Source organism: Furipterus horrens, unplaced genomic scaffold, assembly GCF_987537825.1.
Source record: "Furipterus horrens unplaced genomic scaffold, mFurHor1.1.pri manual_scaffold_3, whole genome shotgun sequence".
In the NCBI taxonomy this organism is placed as follows: Eukaryota; Metazoa; Chordata; class Mammalia; order Chiroptera; family Furipteridae; genus Furipterus; species Furipterus horrens.
The window spans coordinates 97,806,088-97,829,029 of record NW_028327173.1 but is presented as its reverse complement, the minus strand read 5'-3'; the positions used below and the strand labels follow the sequence as shown (position 1 = coordinate 97,829,029).

The following is a 22,942-nucleotide window of genomic DNA, read 5'->3' as shown; positions in this document are numbered from 1 at the left end:
CAAGTGAATAAAGTTAAGATGTAATCAGAAGAAAACTGACTATTGTATATATGAAACAATTTTTTACATAAACCTAAGGATAACCATAAAACAAAAATATAGAGCTGAGACATATAACATAAAAAAGAAAAAAATAAGAGAAAATCACCAAACTAAAACAGCATACAGAAACATAAGGAAAAAGAAAAAAATGGAGATTCAAAGCAACCAGAAAACAAAAGATAAAATAGCTGCAGTAAGCCCTCATATATCAATAAGTACCATAAATATAAATGGACTTGATCACCAATCAAAAGGCACAGATTAGCAGGATGAATTAAAAAGAGACCCAAATATGTTGCCTTCAGGAGACCCATCTCAGCTAAAAAGTCAAACATAGACTCAGAATGAAGGGGTAGATGACACACCAAGCAAATGGCATCAAGAGAAAAGTGAGTATAGTCATACTTATAGTAGACAAAATAGATTTCAATGGGAAAACATGAGACAAAATTAGACATTTTATAATGATAAAAAAAACTCATCAAGACATAACAAATCAATATATATGCTCCCCCCCTGGGAGCAACAAAAATATAAAGCAGTTACTAACAGACCTAAAGGAAGAAACTAGCAAAAATACAAATGATAGTAGGGAACATGAATACCCCATTGACGTTAATGAAAAGGCCACCCATATAGAAAGTCAATAAGAAAATATTGGTCTTAAATGACACATAATTAATATTTATAGAACTTTCCATCCCCAAATGACAAAATATACATTCTTCTCAAGTGCACATGGGGCACTCTCAAGAATACACCTTATGTTCGGGCACAAAACTAGTCTCAGTAAGTTTCAGTGGATTGAAGTCATACCAAACATATTTTCTGACCACAGTAGTATGAAACTAAAATTAACTACAAGAAAGCAGGGAAAACCACGAATATGTTCAACATGCTGCTGAACAACTATTGGGTCAAAGAAAAAATAAAAGAAGAGATCAAAAGATACACAAAGACATGAAAGTGAAAATACAATACACAAAAATTGGGGGGATTAAGAGAGAAAAGTGGTATTAAGAGGGAAGTTTATAGTATGACAGGCTTACCTCAAGAAATAAACAAAAACAAAACTTCAAACATTCTAACACTAGATCTTAAAGAACTAGAAAAACAAGAACAAATAAAGTTCCAAGTCAGCAGAAGAAAGAAAATAATAAAAACTAGATTGGAAATAAATAAAATGAAGAACAAAAAGACAATAAAAAATTAATTAAACAAAGAACTGGTTCTTTGAAAATATAAATAAAGTTGACAAATCCGACTAGATTAAAGAAAAAGAGAAGAGATTCAAATAGATAAAATTATAAATAAAAGAGAAGTTACAACAGACACCACAGAAATACAAAGATTTACACAAGAATACTCCATTCCGTTCCGGCAGCCGTCCGTCTCGAGAGACGATGGTGTAGCTTCTTAAGAGTCTATCTGCACTGCCGAGAATGGCTGTGCAGTCCGACTCGGGAGTGACACGGTATCTGTCTCCTCCCGTGTTGAATCGACATCTTGCGATGATGCTGGATTGTCCTCTCCAGTGAAGCTGAAGCTACAGAGCCTGGGCAGGGTGATATGGAGGGTCTGCTGTTGCCCATGCAGCAGACCCCCCCTCTCTTCGCAGCTGAAGGGTCCAAGGGAAAGATGGAGTCAATACAGCTTGGCTTCAGGTGCGCCGCAGGAGTTGCCGGTGTTGACTACAACGTCAAACCGCCTTAGGGACTCCGGCTCCGGATTTTCTGTCGGGGTTTACTCCCTTAGCCTTTCCCCTGAAGAGGTATGCCGCAAGGCAGCGGAGGTTTTTTGGAGTCAGAGTTTTCCTTCTCTGACAAGAATACTATGAAAGGCTATATACCACAAAATTTGATAACCTAGAAGAAATCGACAAATTCTTAGAAACATATAAACTTCCGAGACTGAACCATGAAGAATTGGAAAAACCAAAGTAGATTGATCACTACTAAAGAAATTGAAAAGGTAATCAAAACCTCCCCCGCAAAATGTCCAGGACTAGATGGCTTCACTGGTGAATTCTATCAAATTTTCAAAAATTAATATGTATCTTTCTCTAACTCTCCCAAAAACTTAAAGAGGAGGGACTACTTTCTAAACCCTTTTTACAGGGCCAACGTTATTACCTTGATACCAAAACCAGGCAAGGACAACACACAAAAAGAAAATTACAAGCCAATATCTCTCTCTGATAAACAGAGAAGCAAAAATCCTAAACAAAATACTAGCAAATCAAATACAACAACATATTAAAAGGATAATACATTATGATCAAATGGGATTAATTTCAGGGATGCAAGGATTTTTCAACATAAGCATATAATCATGTATTATATCACATTAGCAAAATAAAAGACAAAATTATATGATCATATCGATAAATGCAGAAAAGCATTTGACAAGATACAACACCCATTTATAATTAAAACACTCAATAAAACGGGTATAGAAGGGAAGTAACTCAACATAATAAAAGACCGTATATGACAAACCCTCGGTTAATATCAACAGTGAAAAACCAAAATCTTCTCCTCTAAGATTAGGAACAAGGAAAGATGCGCACTCTAACCACATTTATTCAATGTAGTACTGGAAGTCTTAGCCAGAGCAATCAGTCAAGAAAAAGAAATAAAAGGCAAAACTGTCATTATTTGCAGATGAAATGATTCTTTATATAGAAAACCCTAGAAGTGGGTGTAGGGGGAAGCCTCACTCCTGCACTATTTGGACTGACCTCTTAACTGGCAGTAGCAATACTGGGCAGAACAAGGGGTGTCAGGGCAGTGGAAGTTGAGAGCTTTTCGCATGAGACCTGGAGAGAATGAGATATTATAGCAACAGAAGAGGATGATAAGAACTAATGGAGCTCTATTAGGATTTCATATCTTGCTATGTTTCTCAGTAGTTTAGGATTTTTCTGTTTACATAGTGTCAATATGGCTATATCTTCAAAAGATTGATCAGATCACTGATGCAAATTTTTGGACCAGGTTGTTTAGTTAATCCTTGGCCAAATGGTAGCTTCACCCACATTTGCTTTATGGTCTAATTACAGACCAAGAAAAGAACTTCTCATTGCGCCCACTTTCATTTTGCTGGCAGTCAACTGCCTCTATACGTATGTCCATGTCTCAGCTTCTCATAATAAATACTACATGTTAGTTGCTAATGAATTAGTGGCATTTCGAGCAGGAAATGTAGCAATTATGAGATCATATATTGCTAGTGCTACTTCCCTTTAGGGAAGACCAAGTTCTGTGGTAAACACAAGTGCATGTCAAGTATTGGGTTTTATTCTGGGTCCAGTTTTTTAGAACTGGTTTGTACACATTGGAGAAAAGGGCATACATGGAGACTATACAGCTGCAGATAAGCATGTATACATCAATTTTATCTAGTGCTTTCCTGGGAGTTTTAAATATTTCTCTTATCCTTACTATATTAACAGACATCATGTGGGTGACTCAAGACAGCAATGTAAAAATATTAACTTTGAAATGCGTGTACAAGTGAAGTTCAGGTTTGCCAGGAAAATATTTATCAACTTGCTGTTGTAACTACCAATGTTCTGTTTTTCATAATCCTATCTTTGCCCTTTTTGAAAACATCCTTACTCCATTAACAATGCATGTGCATGCATGGACCGTGTTATATATTTTTTAAATATGCTTTATTGATTATGCTATTACAGTTGTCCCAATTTCTTTTCCCTTTGTTCCCCTTCACCCAGTGACACCCTCCCTCCAGTTGTACCCCAGCTTAGTCCATGCCCATTGGTTGTGCATATAGTTCTCAACATCTTCCTATTTACTCCACTCCCTCCTACTATGCTTCTTAATTCCGGTACCATCTCCCTCCTTTTTCCCCCTTCCCCCTCACTGAAGACCTCCCCCAAAATGTTCCCAATACCTGTAATTCTTTTCCCATTCTTGTTGCCTACTTAGTTTGCCTGTTTTGATTCCCTAGCTTCTGTTGTTGGTCATTGTGATACAGTTTTCATTTTAATGTTCAGTTTTGATCCTCTTTCTCCTTAACAAGTTTCTTTAACATTTCATATAACAGTGGTTTGGATCTGATGAACTCCTTCAGTTTTACTTTGTCCTGGAAGCACTTTCTCTGCCCTTCTATTTTGAATGACAGCTTCACTGGATAGAGTAATCGTGGTTGTAGGTTTTGCTTTTCATTACTTTGAATATTTCTTGCCAGTCCCTTCTTGCCTGCAGAGTTTCTTTTGAGAAATCAGCTGAGAGTCTTATTGGGACCCCTTTGTATGTCATTCTCTTCTCTCTTGCTGCTTTTAAGATTCTCTCTTTATCCATTTTTGACATTTCGACTATAATGTGTGTTGGTGTGGTTCTCCCTGGGTCCAGTTTTTTCTTGGAACATTCTGTGTTTCCTGAACCTGTAAGTCTCTTTCCTTCACCAAGTTAGGAAAGTCCTGTTTCATTATTTTTTCACATAATGTTTCCATTTCTAGCTCTTCTTCTTTGCCTTCTGGCAACCCTATGATTTGGATGTTGGCCTGCTTATAGCTGTCCATAGGTTTCTGAGCCTCTCCTCATTTCCCTCACCTTTCATTTCCTCTTTTTGCACTGGTTGACTGTTTGTTCCTTCCCTATGTTCCCATTTGTTGATTTGATCCCTGTTTTCTTGCCCTCACTACTAGTTTCGTATGTGTTTTTGTTCATTTCAGCAGCTCTAGCCTTCGTTCCTTCCCTGTCTTATTTAAGATCTGTTGTTAGGTCTGTAGACATTCGTATAACCAAAGCTCTGAACTGTGCCTGAGAAAGATTTCCTATCTGTTGCTTCGTTAGATTAGATATTTGCTTTCTCGTCAGCTGCATCATCAGGATCCCTATCATGATCTGTGCCAGCCTGACAGTTTTGTGTTTACCTTTGCTTCCTGGGTGGGACTGTCACACCTCTTACTCTATAGGGGGTGGAGCCCCGTGCACTGGTCACTACCAGGCGACCCTTCTTACCATGCCGTGGCGCTTTGTGTGGGGATGGAGATCCAAGGTGGATTCCTGCCGTTCACTCTCTGCTGAGAGACAGGAATCCTCCTCCTCTGTCCCCACACCCTCTGGCCCTCACAGTCTGAGGCAATGTGGGTCTGCCTTCACCAGTGTTGGAATCACGAGCTAAGGGGTTTTGTCTGCAGCCAGGGGTGCTCCCCAGGCACTTCTCACCTCCTCTTAAATAGAGATGTCTGTGCTTACTGCTGTCTTACCTCCATTGCTGCAGCTGCTGCCACCAGCACAACTTGACCTCTCTGCCCCGGCTTTGCCCCTCCCACCCGTCCAGACGAGCACCACTTTTTTATAGCTTCATACATTGGACTTTTATGTAGATTTATTTTCTGGAACTTCTGGTTATTTCTGGTTTTGCGGTAGTTGTATTCCTTCTTAGTTGTAGAGGGAAACGGAGCATATCAGCCTAGGCCTCCATCTTGGCCAGAAGTTGTCTCCTCATCTTGACAGGCTTCTGTGTTTGTTTGCCTCTGTCTTAGGTAGAGCTGTCACTCCTGTTATGTTGTAAGGGTCAGAGCCTTAGGGATTCATCAGTATAGGATGAGCTGTTTCACCACACTGTGGCGCTGTATGTGGGGGAGGGGTCTGAGAGGGAACAATGTCGCTTGCTCAGCACTTGCCCCTTTTCCAGGCACTTCTTCCACTTCCGTATGGGGCTGGCACCCCTCTAGCTGTTGCCCTGGCCATTGTTCCCAGAGAGAATGGGTCTGTGGATGTTCTAGGACTGTGGGGGGCCTTTAAACAAGCGGACTCTGCAGAGAAACCGGCAGTTTCTGGCTTCACCCCCACCCCCACTGGTTTACACAGTCAGAACAATGAGGCTTGATTTTTCCCCAGTGCCTGGACCGTGAGCTGTGAGGTCTGGTGAGGTGCTGGGAATGCAACACCAGGTGTCCCTCCTGACTTTTAAGATGTGTAACTGTGCTTTCTGCCCACCTGCCACCGCTGCTGCTGCTACCGCTGCTGCTGCTGCTGCTGCTGCTGCCACCACCACACCTTGTCCTCTCCACCCCAGCTCCACCCCTCCTACCTGTCTGGATGAGTATTTCTTCTTTATATCTTTGTTTGTTGGATTTCCGTGCAGCTTCATTTTCTGGAGCTTCTGGTCATCTCTAGTTTTGAGGTAGTTGTATTTCTTCTTAATTGTGGAGGGAGACACAGCATGTCTATCTACACCTCCATCTTGGCTGGAAGTTGGACTGCGTTATATGATGGAATAATATTGGGTTGGCCAAAAAGTCCATTAAGTTTTTTCTGTACAATGGTTCTAGTAGTACTTAACTATCTTTAACTTCATTTAAAAGTTTTGTTAGATTGTATTGTAACATCTGTCATATCAAGTGCATTTTTTAAAAAAAATATCAAAATTGGTGAATTTTCATGTAGCCATTTTAATATTGAAGATGGACGAAGACATGCAACATTTTTGGCATATTATGCTTTATTATTTCAAGAAAGGTAAAAACACAAATGAAATGCAAAAAAAAAAAGATTTGTGCAGTATATGGAAAAGATTCTGTGACTGATCAAAGATGTCAAAAGTGGTTTGTGAAGTTTCTTGGTACTATTCACATTTTGGCCAAATAATTCTTTGCTGTGGAGCTCTCTTATGCGTTGGAAGATGTTTGGCAGCACCCCTGGCCTCTACCCACTAGAAGTCAATAGTGTGAGATAACAACATCCTCAGAATATCCAAATCAGTAAAGTTATGGTGAAAATTAAAAATGTGTCTTTTTTAATTATATAATTTCATTTATATGAAATATGCAGAATAGACAAATCTGTAGAGACATAAAGCAGGTTGGTGGTTACCAGGGGCTGGGGGAAGGAAGAATGGGTAATGACTGCTTAACTAGTTCAGAGTTTCATTTTGGGGTGATAAAAATGTTCTGGAAGCAGAGAATGGTGATGATTATGATGGCAGACTCAAATGTTAGAAAATTTTACTTTCAGGTAACAGCTAATAGCTTAGTAATCAATGTATATAAAAAGCTATTTTTTCAAGAACTGGAGGTATGACCCACCTTGACTCCAGGAAACCATAGGCAGTTCCACCCTTTTGCCTCAGGAGGACTGCAAGCAATCAAGATGGTATCTGAGCCATTGTACTCAAGGGTGAGATGACCACCTTCCACCACACAAAAGAATGGTGCACCTTTTAACTGATTAACTTCCTCCCTGAATTCTAAACCCCTTACCTACACCTTTCCTCTGCTTATAAAACAAGTCCATTTAGCCCTGTGAACCTAAAGTTTGCCAGTTCAATTCCCAGTCAAGGCCCATACTTGGGTTGTGCGCCAGGTCCCCAATAGGGGAGTGTGAGAGGCAACCACACAGTTATGTCTCTCTCCCTCTCTTTCTCTCCCTTTCCCCCTCTCTATACAAATAAATAAATAAAAATCTTTTAAAATAAATAATATCTTAAAAATATATATGTCCAAAGTTTGACCACTTCCTACCACCTCCACACTACCACCCTGGTCTCAGCCACCATTATCTCTCACCTGGATTATTGCAGTAGCTTCCTCACTGGTTTCTTTGCTTCACCCTTTCTTCTGCTACATTCCTTTTTTTTAAAGTATATTTTATTTATTATTTTGTTACAGTAGTCGCAATTTTATCCCCTTTGCTCCCCTCTGCCCAGTACTCCCCTTCCCACAGCAACCCCATCTCCCTTAGTTTATGTCTATGGGTCATGCATATAAGTTTTTTGGCTTCACTCCTATATTATTCTTAACTTCCCCCTATTTTGGACCAACTGATTATGCTTCTTAATCCCTGCACCATATCCCCATTTCTCCCCCTACCCCTTCCCAGCTGATAACCCTCCAAATGATCCCCATACCTATGATTCTGTTCCTATTCTGGTTTGCTTAGTGGATTTTGTTTTTATTTTTTAGATTCAGTTGTTGATAGTTGTGAGTTTTTTGTCACTTTAGTGTTCATGGTTTTGATCTTCTTTTTCTTATGTAAGTCCCTTTGACATTTCATATAATAATGGCTTGGTGATGATGAACTCCTGTAGCTTTGCCTTGTCTGGGAAGCACTTCATCTGTCCCCTCTATTCCAAATGATAGCTTTGTTGGATAGCGTAATCTTGGTTGTAGGTTGCTTTTCATCACAGTGAATACTTCTTGCCAGTCCCTTCCTGCCTGCAAAGTGTCCTCTGAGAAATCAGCTGATAGTCCTTTAGGCAACCCCTGTAGGCAACTCTCTACCTCTCTCTTGCTGCCCCCAGGACTCTCTCTTTATCTTTCACCTTTTGCATTTCAATCATGATGCATCCTGGTATGATCCCCTCTGTGTCCAGCTCGCCCGGGGCCCTCCGTGCTTCCCGGACCTGTATGTCCATCTCCTTCACAAAATTTGGGAAGTTTTCCTCATTTTTTTCAAGTCTTGCTTCCTCATTCTGCACTGGTTGACTTTTTTTCCTTCTTTATGGTCCAAATCATTTATTTGAACCCCAGTTTTCTTTCCTTGACCATTGGTTTTGTGTGGATTTTCCTTCGTTTCACTTAGCATAGCCTTCACTTTTTCTCTTATGCGTTTGCCATGCTCAAGCATATCTGTGAAGCCTGTGAGCATCTTTATCACCAGTGTTTTGAGTTCTGTGTCTGTTAGTTTGGCTATCTCCTCTTCGCTTAGTTCTCCCACTGGAACCTTGATCCATTCCCCCTTTTGAACCATACTTCTCTGTCTCCTCCAAAAATGTGTCTTTTATTTTATGGAAAAAATGTAATGTACTCCTTGGCCAACCCAATACTTGCTGTCTTGGAGTTGAAGCGGTTATTATTTTAGAGAATTCATCATTATATAATTTGGCTTCTTTTTCTTGTTACCTTGGGGAAATCGATAACCCAAAATACAGTGGAAAGATTTACATTATAATTGAATCTTTAATACCATATTTGGGAAAATTATTGTTACTCTTTGGATGTCTCCAAGAAAAGATCTGACCAATTTCCTCACATCAGCTGTGCTAACTGAAATAGGCTATCCACCTTGAAATTTTATGTTCTATACATTATATTCAAAAATCCTGGGACCAAGACCTCAGAGTTTGTATATGAATTGGTTAACAGCTTCTGGAAGTGCAGCAGGAATTCTTGGACCTGTGTTCATCAGTTAAGTGTATACTTTCTGGGGCTCACAATGGACATTCAGCATTGTATGTGAAATAGTGGTGCTCATCATCACACTTCTAAGGATGGCTTACAAAAGACCTGCTGCTTTTCCTCTAAGACACAGAAGATTTCAAGAGCAATTTCACTAACATTAAGATGGAAAATACTTGCTGTATGAGACTTCTTTTACTAAGGCTCAGCTGGACAATTGCTATGAGTCAGTTTCTAAAAATCATGCCTTGGATATTGTATATTCTGATCAATATGAACATATATAGAAAAACAGGGAATTCTATGAATAATTGTGAATAATAAGATAATATAAAAACATTCTGGATTATAATTTCTTTATCTCAAAAAATACTATTCATTTAATACTTTTTGGGGGTTGCATGAACTCATGAGTGAATGCACAATGACCTATAAATGTGAAATTGTATTTTTAATTCAAACTGAAGAGGTATCTTTTAAAATAAAAAAGAACATGCAGTGAAACCTTAAGGAGAATTCTGTAAAAATTACCTATAACAGAATGAAATTACAGAAATTGTTTACCTAAATAAAGGTACATTTATTTGAAGACATCTACTTTTTACTTATTTAAAAATGCATTTCCTATTACAACCAAGCTTCCTTATGAAAAAATATCATGGCTTTTAATTTTTCTACTTACCATGCCTGCCATCTTATTTTTCTTGAAGCTATTTTTAATAGTACACCTTCTGTCTTATCTAAGTAAACCTTTAGTTAATAGACAAGTATAAATAATACTAACATCTCAACAATAAAAAGATTAAGAGTTCAAGTTGGACTTCACTACCTTTAGTACAGCCAACTACTTTTTTCTTTCATGTGCTCATAAGTAATTCACTTAGAAACATAAGCCAGGTATGTGATATTATATAACCGTACTTGTTGGCATTTTCAACTCCCTTAAATTCTGTAGAAAAACTATCATTTTATTTGCTTTCCCTTCTCTTAGTAGTAGCAGGGTAGACATAATAGTATTCAGGCTATGCTTACACAGCTATTCAAAACTGAAGAATTTTACATTTTAATGAGCCATTCAGCCCCAAACTAGACAGGCTAGTAAATAAATATTTGAGGCAAAATGGCCGTAATCTAATAGTTCGATGAGTTTACTTGACTGTACTGTATAGTCCCTAAGTATGCCTTCTACCTCTACATAAGTTGAATGCTGATAAAAGGAATAGGTAAAAAGCCATAGATATGCATAATAAATATTTTAATTATATTTTATTGATTATGCTATTACAGTTGTCCGAATTTTTCACCCCTCGTCACCCTCCATCCAGCACTGCCCACTCCCTCAGGAAAACCCAAACCATTGTTCATGTCCATGGGTCCTGCAAAAAAGTTTTTTGGCTACTCTACTTCCTATACTGTACTTTATATCCCTTTGGCTATTCTGCAACTCCCTCTTTGTACTTCTTAATTCCCTCACCTTTTCACCTATTCCCCCACACCGCCCTCCCATATGGCAACCATCAAAATGCCCTCCATATCCATGATTCTGTCTCTGTTCTTGTTTGCTTAGTTTATTTCTTAGATTCAACTGTTCATAGATATGTATTTATTGCCATTTTATTGTTCATAGTTTTGATCTTCTTATTTTTCTTAAATAGCCCCTTTAACATTTCATAAAATAAGAGCTTGGTGATGATGAACTGCTTTAGATTTTTCTTGTCTGTGAATCTCTTTATATGCCCTTTGATTCTAAATGATAGCTTTGCTGGATAGAGCAATCTTGGCTGTAGGTCCCTGCTTTTCATTACTTTGAATATTTCTTGCCAATCCCTTCTAGCCTACAAAGTTTCTTTTCAGAAACCAGCTGACAGTCTTATGGGAACTCCCCTGTAGGTAACTTAACACTTTTCTCTTGCTGCTTTTAAGATACTCTCTTTATCTTTAACCTTTGGCATTTTAATTATGATGTGTCTTAAAGTGGGCCTCTTTGCATCCATCTTGTTTGGGACTCTGTGCTTCCTGGACTTGCATGTCTGTTTCCTTTACCAAATTAGGGAATTTTTCTTTCATTATTTTCTAAAATAGATTTCCAATGTCTTGCCCTTTCTCTTCTCTGGCATTCCTATGATGTGAATTTGGAATGCTTGAAGTTGCCCCAGAAACTGCTTACACTATCCTCATTTTTTGGATTTTTTTCTTGTTGTTCTGATTGGTTGTTTTTTTTCTTTCTTATGTTCAAAATCATTGATTTAATTCTTGTCTTTTTGATCTTCTATTGTTTCCCTATAAATTGTTCATTATTTCCGTTAGTGAATCCTTCATTTCTGACTGGATCTTTTTTATGCTGTTGAGGTCCTCACTAGGTTCTTTTAGCATCCTTATAAACATGGTTTTGAACTCTGCATCTGACAGATTGCTTATCTCCATTTTGTTTAGTTCTTTTTCTGGAGTTTTGATCTGTTTATTCATTTGATTCACATTTCTTTGTCTTCTTTCTTTTGGCTGCATCCCTGTGTTTGTTTGTATGTATTAGGTAGAGCTGCTATGACTCCCTGTCTTGGTGGCATGGCCTAATAATGTAATAAGTATCCTATAGGGTCCAATGGCACAGTCTTCCCTATCACTCAAGCTGGGTACTGGAGGTGTGCCCTTCATGTAGGCTGAACACACCCACCTCTTGTACTTGAGTTTGGGTTGCTGTTGACAGGACAATGGGAGGGAGTTACCCAGGCATGTCAGCTGCAAAGACTCACTGTGACCACTGACCACCAATATTCACCCTCCGTGGAGGATCAGCTATGCAGGGGCAGGTGGTGGTGCTCCAACATGGTCTATAGCTGTCTATTGGGTCCACAGGCCCTGGGGTTTCCCAGGTTGTACAGGCCAAAGTCATCCTCCACCTATGTTTTACCTGAGGCCATCCTGCCTGAGCTATAAAGCAATCTGAGATGGCTGCTACTTGTGCTGGGCTGGAAAATTCCCAGGCAAAGCAAGCTATGAATCTAGGCCTGCTGCTAAGAGTGCCATGTCTGGGACCACTTAGCAAGAGGTATGGTGGCTGGTGGCTCACTGAGGACAGTCGTTGCTTGTTTGAAAGGATTTAGTAAGTTGAGAAGCATGAGCTAAGAGCAGCCATTCATATGGAAAAGCCACTGTTAACAGCTATAAGTAGGATGGGACAGAGTCTCAGAGTATCTCTTGGGTGGGGAAAACAGTGTTAACCAGGTTGATGGAGTCTCAGATATGGCACCCTATGCCAGCTCTGTGGCTCTTTGGGGGAAGGGTTCAGAAAAGAGACAATGGCCTCTGCCTGATTCTGTCTGGGAGAAAGTTGTTCCCAGCTCTTGCCTTGAGGCCGGACACTTCAGTCCTTCCTATATGCCACTAATGTCTTTCAAGTTGCTACCCCAGTGCTGGAGCTCAGAGGAAGTGAGTGTGAGTAAGTCTGTGTGTATGTTCTTTTTTTTTTATATATACTTTAAAATATTTTATTTATTGAATTTTTTTAATATGCCTTATTGATTATGCTGCTACAGTTGTCCCAATTTCTCTTCCCTTTGTTCCCCTCCACCCAGTGACATCCCTCCCTCCAGTTGTCCATCCCCCTTTAGTCCATGCCCATTGGTTGTGCATACAGTTTCTCTCAATATCTTCCTATCTACTTCACTCCCTCCTACTATGCTTCCTAATTCCTGTACCATCACCCTTCATTTCCCCCCTTCCCCTTCCCTGCAGACCTCCCCCCAAAATATTCCCCAGACCTATAATTCTTTTCACACTCTCGTTGCCTACTTAGTTTGCCTTTGTTTTGGTTCTCTAGCTTCTATTGTTGGTCGTTGTGATACAGTTTTCATTTTAATGTTCACTTTTGATCCTCTTTCTCCTTAACAAGTTCCTTTAACATTTCATATAACAGTGGTTTGGAGCTGATGAACTCCTTCAGTTTTACTTTGTCCTGGAAGCACTTTCTCTGCCCTTCTATTCTGAATGACAGCTTTGCTGGATAGAGTAATCATGGTTGTAGGTTTTTGCTTTTCATTACTTTGAATATTTCTTGCCAGTCCCTTCTTGCCTGCAGAGTTTCTTTTGAGAAATCAGCTGAGAGTCTTATTGGGACCCCTTTGTATGTAATTCTCTTCTCTCTTGCTGCTTTTAAGATTCTCTCTTTATCATTAATTTTTGACATTTTGATTATCATGTGTCTTGATGTGGTTCTCCCTGGGTCCAGTTGTTTTGGAACACTCTGTGCTTCCTCGACCTATAAGTCTCTTTCCTTCACCAAATTATGGAAGTTCTGCTTCATTATTTCTTCACATAATTTTTCCATTTCTAGCTCTTCTTCTTTGCCTTCTGGCTACTCCATGATTCGGATGTTGGCCTGCTTATAGCTGTCCCATAGGTTTCTGAGCCTCTCCTCATTTCCCTCACTTTTCATTTCCTCTTTTTGCACTGGTTGACTGTTTGTTCCTTCCCTATGTTCCCATTTGTTGATTTGATCCCTGGTTTTCTTGCCCTCACTACTAGTTTCGTATGTGTTTTTGTTCATTTCAGCAGCACTAGCCTTCATTCCTTCTCTGTCTTATTTAAGATCTGCTGTTAGGTCTATAAGCACTTTTATAAGCAAAGCTCTGAACTGTGCCTCAGAAAGATTTCCTGTCTGCTGCTTTGTTAGATCAGAAATTTGTTGTCTGGTCAGCCACGCCACTGGGTTCTCTATCATGATCCGTGCTATCCTGACAGTTTTGTGTTTACCTTTGCTTCCTGAGCAGGGCTGTCACACCTCTTACACTATAGGGGGCGGAGCCCTGTGCACTCATCACAACTGAGCATTTTCTTCGGGGGTGGGGGTCCAAGATAAATTCCTGTCGTTCAATCTCCACTGAGAGACTGGGAGCCTCCTCCTTCATCTCCACCCTCACTGAGCCTCACAGTCCAAGGCAATGGGGGTCTGCTTTCCCCAGCTTTGGAATCGCAAGCTGATGGGTCTGGTCTGCAGCTGGGGGTGCTCCCCAGGCGCTTCTCGCCTCCCCTTAAAATGGGTGTCTGTGCTTACCGCTGTCCTGCCACTGTCACTGCTGCTGCCGCGGACAGCACAGCTTGACATCTTCTCCCTGGCTTCACCCCTCCAACCTATCCGGATGAGCACCACTTCTTTATAACTTCATACACTGGACTTCCATTTATTTTCTTGAACTTCTGGTTATTGCTGGTTATGCGGTAGTTGTATTCCTTCTTAGTTGTGGAGGAAGATGGAGCGTCTCAGTCTAGGCCTCCATCTTGGCTGGAAGTCTCCTGTTTGTTTGCTTCTGTGTCCCAGGCAGAGCTGTTGCTCCTACTACATTGTAAGGGGTGGAGCCTTAGGTATTCGTCAGTAACAGGCAACCTGTTTCACCACATTGGGCGCTGTATGTGGGGGAGGGGTCTGAAAAGGAACAATGACACTTGCCCAGCACTCGCCCCTTTTCCAGTCACTTCTCCCACTTCCGCACCGGACTGGCACCCCTCTAGCTGCTGCCCTTGACGTCATTCCCAGAGTGGGTGGGTCTGCGGATGTTCTAGGACTGTGGGGGCCCTTTAAACAAGTGGACTCTGTAGAGAGACCAGCAGTTTCTGCCTCTGTCTCAACCTCCACTGGTTTGCATAGTCAAAAGCAATGAGGCTTGATTTTCCCTGGAGCTGGGACAGTAAGCTGCTCTGGTAAGGAGCTGGGAACACTCCCCAGGTGTCCCTCCTGACTTTTAAAACATGTAACTGCACTTTATGCCAGCCTGCTGCTATTGCCACTGCTGGCAACATCATACACTGTCCTCTTTGCCTGGGCTCTGCCCTTCCTACCTGTCTGGATGAGTATTTCTTCTTTATATCCTTGTTTGCTGGACTTCCATGTACTTTGATTTTCTTGAACTTCTGGTTGTTTCTAGTTTTGTGGTAGTTGTATTCCTTCTTATTTGTGGAGGGAAATGCAGCGTGTCTGTCTACACCTCCATCTTGGCCAGAAGTTGTGTGTGTATGTTCTTTAAGGGGAAAACTGCTTGACACTCCAAAAATTTCTTCCACTGACTCAATCCCCACTGGTTTCTGCAGCCAGAAGTTATGGAGACTTATCTTCCTGGCACTGGAACTTTGGGCTGAGGGGCCTGGTGTAGGGCTGGAACTCCTCACTCCTAAGAGATGCCTCTTGAATTTTAATCCATCACACGTGGATGTGGGACCAGTCTATTTTCAGTCTCTGTCCCTCCTGCCAGTCTGGATGGATGTGGTTTCTTTAATTCTGTAGTTGTAAGACTTCCATTCAACTTGATTTCAGATGGTTCTGGGTGATGGTTGTTCTATAATGTAGTTTTAATTTTGATATGGTTGTGAGAGGAGGTGAGCCATGTTTAAAATTCCTGGGTAATCATAATTACAAAAAAAAAAGTAAAAATATTTCAATATACTTTTCCAAGTGTTTTCCACAGAATAAATATTTTCAAATCTGAAAGGAAACCCTATATTCTACACTTTATACTATATTTGCAGTACTTTTTTTTTTTTTTTGCTTGAACAACATAAATTTATTTCTCACAGTTTCTGGAGGTTAGCTGTCCAAGATCAAGGTATTGGTAGAATTGGTTTCTTTGGAGGCCTCCCTCCTTGGCTTGTAGATGGATATCTTCTCCCTGTGTCTCTTGATTGTTTGTTTCCTGCTTTATTGAGATATAATTGACATATAACAGTATGCAAGCTTAAGGTATACAACACGTTGATTTGATGCACTTATATACTATAAAATAATTACCACCATAGCATTAGCTCACAGCTCCATCATATCCTGTAATTACTATTTCCTTTCTGTATTGAGAATATTTAAGATCTACTCTCTTCATAACCTTTAAGTATATAATACAGTACTATTGGATATAATCATCATGCTGTACCTTACAACCCCAGAACTCATTGAATTGATCTTATAACATAAAGTTTATACTCTTCAACCAACATCTCCACATTTCGTCCATCCCCTAGCAGCTATCATTGCACTCTGCCTCTAATAGCTCAACTCTTTTAGATTCCACATACAAATGCTATCATATCTAGCATAATGCCCTCAGGATCCATCCATGTCATCACAAATGCAAGACCTCCTTTCCTATAGCTGAATAATATTCCATTTTATAAACACAGAGAAATATGTGTGAGATATTTTGTTGTGGTTTTGATTTGCACTTCCATGAAGATTAATGATATAGAGTACTTTTTATGTACCTGCTAGCCATTTGTGTGTCTTCTTAAATTTTTTATTTATTAGAGAGAGAGAGAAATATCAACTTGTTTTTCCACTTATTTATGCATTCATTGGTTAATTCTCGTATGTGCCCTGACCAGGGTTAGTACCTGCAACCTTGGCATATAAGGCCAATGATCTAACCAACTGAGCCACCCAGCCAGGGCCACCATTTATGTATCTTCTCTAGACAAATGTCTGTTTAGGTCCTCTGCCTCAATTTTTAATCAGACTGCTCAGTTTTTTTCCTACTGACATTTGCTGTACTCTCACATCCAACGTCTTAAGCTATAATACAAGGCTTAACATAACAGAAGTCATCTTATGATTACATTTTAGAGATTGTTTGTACTCCTCTCCACCTCACATAGCAAGACTCCTCCAATTACACTTAGAATCATAGCCAGTTTTCTGGCTATTTGGTTAAGTCCTGGAATCCCTCTTCCCTGATGTTCTACAGCTCCTTCCTCTGTCTTACACTTCTGGGGGCAAACTAATCATAAAGAATAAACTCCATCTTTGGATTATATACTGTGAATGGCAGAAATAATAATAATGGTAATAATAAAATGATAATAGTGAACATTTATAGAGTTCATATCCCAGGTAATGTGTGATGTATCCTTTAAGTCTCAATTTTATAGAGTGAAGGTACTCATAATTCCCATTTTAGAGGTGAAGGAATAGAGGCACAGAAAAGTTAAGATATGTGTCGAAGTAACACTCTATCTTCAGAGTTCACATTCTTAACCACTATGTTTTTCATAGTAAGGAAAATAACCCAGAAGGTTACAATAGCAGTTAGTTCATTGTTAATTGTAAAGTTAATTAAGTTACCTATACCAGTGACTCCTATTAGCAGAAATATTTGAGAAATATAATTTGAAGCCCACTGACTAAGGTTTTTATCTTAGCTTAATGGTTAGCCTGCTTCCATGCAAGTATGTGACAGTTAAAAGTTTCCCAATTTTTAAAGATTTATAGTATTAAATAAATTCAAATAACCTTGCAAAAATCACTATCACCTTTTTATTGAGAGCACTTGCTTCTCGGGGATTATAGCAGTGTAAATTTTGACACACAAAAAAAGATGAGGAAGTTGACGAGGTAGAAGAGACAACAGGGAGGGAAGTTTGAGGGGAAAAAATCACCTAGTTGAGGTCTTGCATGAGACAAGTTGAATATAAACTGAAAAAGATGACAGGAGACCCTAAAGTATGAAAAACTAAAAGTGGTATATATTTAAGAAAAGGTGTTTTGAAAACCTAAATTTAAACTTGTTAATGAAGAGTGTTTATCACCCTGACTGGTATGGCTCAGTGGGTTGGACATCATCCCACAAACTGAAAGGTTGACAGTTTGATTCCCAGTTAGGGCACATGCCTGGATTGTGGCCCCAGATGGGGACATGTGAGAGGTAAACAATTGATGTTTCTCTCCCTCTCTTCCCCTCTCTCCAAAAGATAAATAAATAAAATATTTTTTAACAAAATAAGTAAGGATTTATAACCTTACAAAGCTTCTTCATACTATCTTTCTAAATCTAGCTACATTTAAAATAAACTCCAGTTTATATAAAACTTTTCTTTTGCATAATGTGAAATAAATCTGTATGTAATTTGTTGTTTTGAAGAGGATAAACTATTATCTGCACCTATTCAAAATTAAGTTATTTTGAGAGGACATTTTGGGTACCATTTTCAACTATTGCAGACTTATTTGTAATGTAATATGTTTTATATTGTACATTTTCTAATGAAGATAATTATAAATGTAAAATAAAAGGAAACCCTAAAGACTCCATGAAAGACCATTAGAAACAATGAACAAATCTAGTAAAGTTGCAGGATACAACATCAATGTATGAAAATTAATATTCATCTATATACTAACAATGAAATGTCAGAAAAAATGAATAAAACCATCCCATTTACAACTGCAACAAAAAGGGTAAACTACCTAGGAATAAACCTAATGAAACGTGAAGGATCCATACATTGAAAACTACAAGGCACTGTTGCAAAAACATTGAAGACACAAAGAAATAAAAAGATACTCTGTGTTCATGAATTGAAATAATCTACATAGTTAAAATGGTCATATTACCCAAAGCAACATTTAGATTTAATGAAACAAAATCCCAATCACATTTTTCAAAGAAATAGAACAAGAAGTCATCAAATTTGTATGAACCCCAAAAAAGACACCAAGTAGTCAAACAATCCTGAGGAAAAAAAAAAGAACAAAGCCAGAGGTATCACATTTCCTGATTTCAAATTATACTGCAAAACTACAATAATGAAAACAGTATGTTGTTGGTAGAACACAGACACACAGACTAATGGAACAGAACTGAAAGCTCAGAAATTATTCCCCATGTATATGGGCAGCTAATTTTCAACAAAGGAGCTAAAAACATATGATGGAAAAAAGAAAGTCTCTTTAATAAATGGTGTTGGGAAAGCTGAAAAACCACATGTAAAAGAATGAAACTAGACAACACACAAAAATTAACTCAAAATGGAACAAAGACCTATATAAATATAAGACCTGAAACAATACAATACCTAGGAGAACACATAGGTGCTAAACTTATGGACCTTTGTCTCAGAGAGAATATTATGAATTTGACTCCAAAGGCAAGGGAAGTAAAAGCAAAAATAAATGACTGGAAATACATTAAACTAAAAAGTTTCTGCACAGGAGAAGAAATCATCAACAAACAAAATGTTAACTAACCAAATAGGAGAAGATATTGGGAAATGCTACCTCTGATATCGAGCTAATATCCAAAATATAACTGAATGACAAAAGAAAAAAAAATCAGGTAAAAAAATGGGTAGGGGATCTAAAATAGATATTTTTCAAAGGAAGACATACAGATAGCCAACAGATACATGAACAGATGTTCAACATTACTAGCTATAAGGGAAATACAAATCAAAACCACAATGAGATGCCACTTCACACCTCTTAGAATGGTTACTATCAATAAGACAAATAATAACAATTGTTGGAGTGGATGAGGAGCAAAGGGAGTCCTTGTACACTACTGGTGGGAATGTAAATTGGTGCAGCCACTAAGGAAAATAGTATTGAGGTTCCTCAAAAACTTAAGAATAGAGCTACAGTATGACCCAGGAGTTCCTCTTCTGGGTATCTACCTTCAAAGTTTGAAAACATCTGTAAAAATAAATCTACCTCTATGTCCAAAGCAGTATTATTTATAATAACCAAGATATGAAAACAACCCAAATGTCCTTCAACAGGTGATTTAATATAGAAGATGTAGTACATATATACAATGGAATACTACACAGCCATAAAAAATAAAATACTGCCATTTGCAACAACATGGATAAATCTTGAGATTATTACACTAAGCAAAATAAGTCAGATGGTGAAGTACAAGATCAGTGAGATATAGAAAAGTAACAAATAAAGAAACAAACACAAACTTGTAGATACAGACAACAGAATAGTGGTTACCAAAAGGGAAGGGTGGTGTGGAGGGAAGGTAAAAAGGATAAAAAAGATCAACTGCATGTTGATGAAAGAAGACGAGACTTCAAGTGGAAAGCACACAATGGAGTATACAGATGTCATATTATAAAGTTGTACACCTAAATTTTATATAATGTTATTAACCAATGTCACCCTAATAGATTTAATTTAAAATTTTTAATGGTGCTAAAATAACAGTACACCCACATGTAAAAATAATAAATCTATACACAGACCTCACACATTTCACAATAAATAACTCAAAATCAACCACAAACCTAAATGTAAAACACAAAACTTTAAAACTTCTAGAAGATAACAGAGGAGATAATCTAAATTACCTTGGGTTTGACAATGACTCCTTACATAATACAACAATAATATGAGCTATTAAAAAACTATAAGTTGGACTTAATTAAAATAAAAACTTCTGTTCTGTGAAAAACACTGTTAAGAGAATGAAAAGACAAGCCACAGACTGGGAGAAAAATATTTGGAAAGCAAATATCCGAGAAAGAACTGGAATCCAAAAAACTCTTAAAATTCAACAGTAAGAAAATGAACACCCAATTTTTTAAAATGAGCAAAAGACTGAATAGACACCTCACCAAAGAAGATATATCAATGGCAAATAAACATATGAAAATTTCATTAAGGAATCATAAACTAAAACAATAAGATAAAAATACATGCCTATTAGAAAGGCTAAAATCCAAAACACTGGCAATACCAAATACTGGCAAGGATGTGGAGTAATAGGAACTCTCACTCACTGCTGCTGGGTACAGAGTTTAAGTTTGCGAGATGAAAAATTCTGGTGATTGTGTGCACAACAATGTGAATATACTTTATACTACTAGTATGAACACTTAAAAAATGATTAAGATGATACATTTTATGGTATGTACATATTACTACAGCTTAAGAGAAAAGGGGCCCTCATCCCTTTCAAACAGAAGCATGTAGTTCAGAACTAGACAGCTGATATATATATATTTTTTCACTGTAAGTGAACCTTTCTGAAAATTCTGGGAAGTCATTTATTGACAGGAGCCCAAATTTGCAGTCTTTGGCACATAAAAAGAACAGTGGCATCACCCTGACCAGTGTAGCTTAGTTGCTTGGGCATTATTCTGCAAAGCAAATGGTCATTGGTTCAATTCCTGGTCAGGGCACATACCAGGGTAGTGGGTTCAGTCCCAGATCCAGGTGAGTATGAGAGGCAATCAATCAATGTTTCTCTCCCTCTCTTTCTCCCTCCCTTCCTCTCTATCTAAAAATAATTAAACAAAGTCTTTTTTTTTAAGAACAATGATATTGCTTTTGATACTTTTAATAGTAGTGGTGAATTTTTGCAAATTTATCTCCCCCAGGCTTGTGTCCAAAAATAATACCTGATATTTATTGAGAGCTTACTATGTGCTAAATACAATGTTAAGTTCTTACAGATATCATCTCTTTTAAGAGTCTAATAACCCTACATCCCAGTACTGCTATTATCTCCACTTTACATATAAGGAAACAGTATTAGGAAGGTTAAACAATTTTTCCAAGGCCTTGTGCACCAGGAACCAATTTGCACCAACTTTGCTTCCTGAACCCCAAGCCCATGTATTAAGGCACAATGGCATGCTGCGTAGAACAGCACTGTGGGGCAGGCATGAAGCTCAGCCTATCATTGTGAAACCTCAGGAGGGCTAGACAACATGCAAGCTTCTGTGTTGTTCACTGCAGTGTCCATAGCAGGTTGCATAGCACCTGGCACAGACTACTTGAGTGATTTAATGAAATAACTGATCTCACCAGAACCAAGAGCTAGTTATCTGAAGGGCAAATAAGTGAATAAGCTCCAGAGAAACTAACTATCCAAATTCTTTGGACATTTTGAATAACTAGGACATGACCCCCATCCAGAAAACACATGTGGAGGTCTGCTTTTTAACCCCCAACTTATCCTAACTAATTAGCAGCACATTCTAACTCTGGTGAGACTTGTATCATCAACTGCGTATTTGTCAAGTATTCTCTTAGCTACTTGCCACCAGTGAGTGAGTAATTACTAATCACCAACCCCCACATGAAGCCAAGATGCTCCTTAAAGGAAATGCTAAAGATTTCAGTAAAAGCTGTCAACTTAGCATGTTTGAAAAAAATGTAAATGGCAGCATAGACACATCTCTGCCCCATAGAGAGTTCCAAAATGGAAACTTCATGTGAAATATGAAGGCTCCAGTCAACGCCCTTCAATAGCTTGTGAATAGCATGTACATTCACCTTGTGGTCTAAAGCAGAAATGAGTGGACATGTTATCATGTGCACTTTCATTCTCCTCTAACCACTTCTCTTCCTCCTGTTCCTCGATTCCATCAGCCCCCCCCCCATGTCTTTAATGAGTATTAAAATTCTCAAAGCAGGAAATTAGCATGACAAACACATATTTTCTGAACCTCAAAATTAAGACATATTTCAACATGTACAAGTTCATTTATAGAAATAACAGGAAAGTTGTTTAGAATTGACCCTAATTTGTATACTGCAATATATAGTTGTCCTGCCCATGGATTCCCAAAATCCTGAGGACAGTAATGCTCACAAGGCATGTGGAACTGAGTTTGCCACTTTATGAAATGTGATCACTGTCATGAGAAAAAACATCACATGAAACAACTAATGAGGGCAGGCACTCAGCTAGAACTCCAGTGGGGCAAATGTCATAGACTCTGCCTCCAAAGTTTCTAACCAGGCTATGGCTCCAGAGACCTGCCACATTCTTCAGATAGATAGTCAGCAACTCTGATGTGCTCATGGTCCTCCAGGTTCAACACAAGCTTGAGTCAACATCCCACCACATTTACATCTGTATTGCAGACCTCACATAGCTGACACTCTGAATTTGTCCAGAGAAGCAGTGAGTTGGATTGTGATTTAACTCACATCTTGTCAGTTGCAGTGCCGTAGTCACTGCAGCCCACAACCCACATTCC

The 22,942-nt window shown here is 38.6% G+C and overlaps 1 pseudogene; it reads left to right on the top strand.

Annotated features, from left to right (window-relative positions):
* LOC150015557 (major facilitator superfamily domain-containing protein 8-like) overlaps nucleotides 1-22,942 on the top strand; it is an 83,659-nt pseudogene that overhangs the window by 17,830 nt on the left and 42,887 nt on the right.